Below are 5,377 nucleotides of genomic sequence, written 5' to 3'. Positions count from 1 at the left end.
TACTCAACGCCCCAAGTTAACCGTGAATTGCACTAATTAACCCTCAGTTTTTCCAGAATTTATCAAGTTGGATGATTGCATACGACAACTCAAAACATTCCCTACAAGTTCCCTACATGAATTGCATAATAGAGATACAAGCAAGAATCATTACGTTCTATGAAAAACATAAGCATTGACGAAGCATTTGTTACTATGAATTGCATGAAACTTATGCTAAGAATTCATTCAACGCGATCGTTTTCAAGCGATCTTCTCTACTTGTGATTATAAGATTGTAACTATTAGGTGAAACTCCCTCATAATCTAGCATCATATTCATGCATGAAAACTAAGCGTGCACTCTCAATCAACATACACAAATAAGTTATCAATCAAATAGATGAACGAATTGAATCCATAACTCATGAAATAACAACTGAATGTAATCGAATCAAATTGCAAGCATGTACATGGTTTCGAATCACCCCCCAACTAAGGGGGTTTAGTTCCTCATACTCACAACACAAAGTTTATTGAATTGAAACATCGAAGACATAAGAAAGATTACACCTAAAATGCCAAAGAAGTCCACTTTGAAATCTGCACAGAAAGCTCCTCTTTCTTCTTCTCCTTGCTGCGGCAGAGATGGTTTTGGGGGTTTTTGGATGTGATTTTTGATGTAGGAAGGGAATTAGGATGGTATGGGGGTGCGGCAAGGTGTGTGGGTGGTGTATGGAGGTGTAGGATGGTGTATAGAGGTGGAGAATGGTGGCTGGAATGGATGAAGGCTGCGGCAAAGTGGGGAATAGGGTTTTGACGAATTTCTGAATATGGAGAGGGAGAGAGTCTGCGGCTAGGGTGTAAGGGTGGTATATATAGGCACTTAGAAACCCTAATGAAATCAGATTTTTAATAATGGGCTAGGGTTAGGTGCGGCACTTAAGTGGACTAGGGTTTAGGGTTTGTAAAATAGGGCTTCTAGGTGGAAAGGTGCGGCTTGGGTTTAGGAGGAATGGACTAGGGTTTAACATGGCAGATTTTAGATGATTAGGCCCTAGGGTTCGGCATGGGTTGAAGGTCCACAAGGAAATTTGGGTTTAGGTCATCTAAAAAAGCCCAACGCCAAGAATAGAAACTCTCGAAAATGGAAACCTCCAAAAATAGAAACTTCCAACTTTTAGAAACTTTGGTTGCCAATTCCGATTTAGGAAAGATCGACCCAGAATGGAAACTTTTAGGCATAGCTTTCCTACTTCAAGTAGGAAACCTCAAATCTTCAACTCTTCAATTCCATCCCAACCTTGCGTTCCAAGCATGTCCTTTTCAATTCAAGCTCACTTTTTGCTCCAAAAGCTCCAAATTGCATCATTTCATGTAATACGTCCGCTAAACCTGAAAACACAAGAAAGTAGCTTAAAAGACTACTTTAACGAAGAAAACATAACAAAGATGCATAAGAACTAGCTAACTAAGGCGCATAAATATGCTCCTATCAGTAGGCCAATAAAAACCACATTCAAGAACCTTAAAAGCTGTCCTTTGGGTGCCAAAGTGACCCCCACATGCATATGTGTGACAAAAACTTAAAATTGAGTGAAAATCTGATTCATGCACACATCTTCTTATAACCTGATCTGAACAATATTTCCACAAGTATGGGTCATCCCAAACATAAAATCTAGCATCCTTTTTAAGTTTATCATGTTGGAATTTGTTTAGGGTGCTAGGAACTTGTTTAGTCACCAAATAATTCACCAAATCTGCGTACCAAGGAGCACTTACCTGAACGGACAAGAGTTGTTCATCCGGAAATGTTTCGGAGATGGGAAGATCCTCTTCTTCACGCACCAACCTGCTTAGGTGGTCGGCAACAACATTATCACTCCCCTTCTTGTCCTTGATTTCGATGTCAAACTCTTGAATTAGAAGCATCCAACGAATGAGTCTAGGTTTAGCTTCTTTCTTGGTGAACAAGTACATCAAGGCTGCATGGTCAGTGAAAACAATAACTTTAGTACCAATTAGATATGATCTAAATTTATCTAAAGCAAATACAACCGCCAAAAGTTCTTTTTCGGTTGTAGAATAATTCAACTGAGCATCATTCAAAGTGTGTGAAAAATAATAAATAACATGTGGCTGTTTATTTTTTCTTTGACCCAAAACAGCGCCAAGTGCATAATCCGATGCATCACACATCAATTCAAAGGGAATGGACCAATCCGGGGGAGTTATGATGGGTGCCGTGGTGATGAGGTCCTTGAGATGCTTGAATGCCTTCTCACATGCCTCATTGAACTCAAATGACACATCCTTTTGTAGGAGACGGCATAGGGGTTGTGCAATCTTGGAAAAATCCTTGATAAATCGTCTATAGAATCCTGCATGACCAAGGAAAGAACGAACCTCTCTCACCGAAGTGGGAGAGGGTAAGTAGCGTACAAGATCTATTTTAGACTTATCAACTTCAATTCCACGTTCAGAGTTAATATGACCCAAAACAATACCTTGTTTAACCATAAAATGGCATTTCTCCCAATTTAACACAAGGTTTGTTTCAACACAACGTTTCAAGATTAAAGTGAGATTATCCAAGCAATTATCAAATGAATTACCAAACACACTAAAATCATCCATGAATATCTCAATAATTCTCTCAACATAATCAGAAAAGATGCTAACCATACACCTTTGAAACGTGGCAGGAGCATTGTACAAACCGAATGGCATGCGTCGATATGCAAATGTTCCAAAGGGACAAGTAAAAGTGGTCTTTTCTTGATCATCCGGGGCAATAACAATCTGATTATAACCGGAGTATCCATCAAGAAAGCAATAAAAGGAATGACCTGCTAACATTTCGAGCATTTGATCTAGGAACGGTTATGGGAAGTGATCTTTCCTTGTGGTTGCATTTAGCTTTCTATAATCAATGCACACTCGCCAACCAGTTTGAATTCGGGTGGGCACAAGCTCATTCTTTGCATTCTCCACAACCGTCACTCCAGATTTCTTGGGTACACATTGGATAGGTGAAACCCAACGGCTATCGGAGATGGGATAAATTACCCCACAATCTAGAAGTTTGATTATCTCCTTTTTCACAACTTCCATCATCGGAGGGTTAAGACGGTGTTGAGCCTCTCTAGTTGGTTTGGCCCCCTCCTCAAGAAATATGTGATGCATACAAGTCGTAGGGCTTATACCTTTAATATCGGCCAATGTCCATCCTAGGGCAGATTTGAATTCCTTCAACACACGCACTAGCTTCTCCTCCTCTTGTGCCGTGAGGGATGAGGAGATGATGGCAGGTAGTGTCTCGTTTTCCCCCAAAAAGATGTACTTCAAATGGCTTGGTAGGGGTTTGAGATCAAGTATGGGTGCCTGAACGATGGATGGAAGCAACTTGTTAGTCGAAATTGGAATGGAATTAAAGTTAGGAGACTTACCACCATGCTTAGGTAGTGACTCAAGGGCAGCAACCAACTCAAAAATTTCATCACTAGGAGGCACGGCATGGCCTAGTCCATGTATGCCGTGGGTTACACTAGAATCTGCCCCCTTGGTTGTGAGTTCCATTCCTCGTGTAATGACTTTTTTAAGCGCATCGTCATTCAAATCTTCAAGATATCCCTGTGCCAAAGAGTCAATTATATCAATAGAGAAACATGAATGGTCCTCACTAGGGTACTTAATGGAATCAGAAAGATTAAAATTAACAACTTCCCCATCAAATTCCATGGACAACGTTCCACTATACACGTCAATCTTCGTCCGGGCCGTCTTCATGAATGGCCTTCCAAGGAGGATGGGCAATGAAGGAGCATGATCCGATTCATCCATTTCGAGCACATAAAAATCTGCTGGGAAGACTAAATGATCAACCTGCACCAAAACGTCTTCCAACACTCCCTTTGGATAAGCGTTAGATCTATCGGCCAATTGTATGATTACACCATCATGTTTCAACTCACCTAAGTTCATGGATACATAAATGGAGTATGGCATAACATTTATAGAGGCTCCTAAATCTAGCATGGCAGATTTGAAAGGGGTGTTACCAATGACACATGGAATTGTAAAGCTACCCGGATCTTTGCATTTGAGGGGTAGTTTGCGTTGCAAGATGGCGGAGACATTCTCACCTACCTTTACCACTTCCTTAGTTGAAATCCTCTTCCTAGTGGTGCATAGCTCCTTTAAAAACTTAGCATATCTCGGGACTTGCTTAATGGCATCCAACAAGGGTATGTTGACTTGAACTATCTTAAGTGTCTCAAGGATGTCCTTTTCAGCTTCTTCATTGTTTGTTTGCACAAACCTGCTAGGAAAAGGAGCATTCGAAGGCACAACATTAGTAGAAACTGGATTTGACACATTCTTACCTTTATTGGATGAATTGGACAGATTTGGAGCCATGGGGGCTTGAGGCATAGGTGTGTCCACCTTTGCCGTGGGTGGGCAAGCTTCCTCATCCTCAAATTGAAGTTTTTCATCCTCTTTGTGACCTGTTTTTGATAAAGAACCTGCCCCAATCTCTTTTCCACTTCTCAAGAGTATGGCCTTTGCACTTTCAAAGCCTCCCTTCGGGTTTGGAATGGTAGAACTAGGAAGCCTTCCTTGGTCTCTAATCTGCCCAACAACCTCGGCAATCTGCCCCATTTGTTTCTCTAGTTGGTCCACTCTTTTGTTTTGATTTTCCTGCCCATTAGTCAAAGTGGTTAGTAACTTAACAAGTGTATCATTATCCAAGGCATTACCTGAAGTATTTGGGGCAGATTGTGGTTGGACTTGAGGGGGTGCGTATGGTTTGTTGTAGAAGCCCGGGGGTTGTTGCCTAAAGCCTTCTTGTGTTTGGGCTTGTTGTGGCTCTCTCTATTTGAAGTTTGGATGGTCTCTCCACCCCGGATTATACGTGTTGGAATATGGATCATGTCTTGGCTGATTTTGGCTTTGAAACCCAATGGCATTAGCGCTCTCCCATCCACCATTCTCAATGAGTTGAGGACACTTTTCGGATGCATGTCCTTGGATAGAACATACGCTACACACCATGGGTCCTTGAATCTTCATTCCCTCGGCCATCTGTGAAACAAGAGAGTAAGATTAGCTAACTGAGATTGAATATTGGAAGTGGAACTTACCTCATGCACTTGTTGCCGTGGGGGTCCTCTTTAGCCTACACCCTCGTATTGTTGAGCATTCAATGCTCGATTAGCAATCAAGATTTTTGCAGCCATGGGCGTTTTGTCCACCAATACTCCACCCGCCGAAGCATCGAGCATTTGACGTTCTAATGGTAGGAGCCCTTTGTAGAAGTATTGCAAAAGCAACTCCTCCTTCATCTGATGCTGTGGACAAGAAGCAACAAGTGATTTAAATCGTTCATAATATG

Source organism: Malus sylvestris, chromosome 7, assembly GCF_916048215.2.
Source record: "Malus sylvestris chromosome 7, drMalSylv7.2, whole genome shotgun sequence".
Taxonomy (NCBI): domain Eukaryota; kingdom Viridiplantae; phylum Streptophyta; class Magnoliopsida; order Rosales; family Rosaceae; genus Malus; species Malus sylvestris.
Note: the sequence above shows the minus strand (reverse complement) of the source record.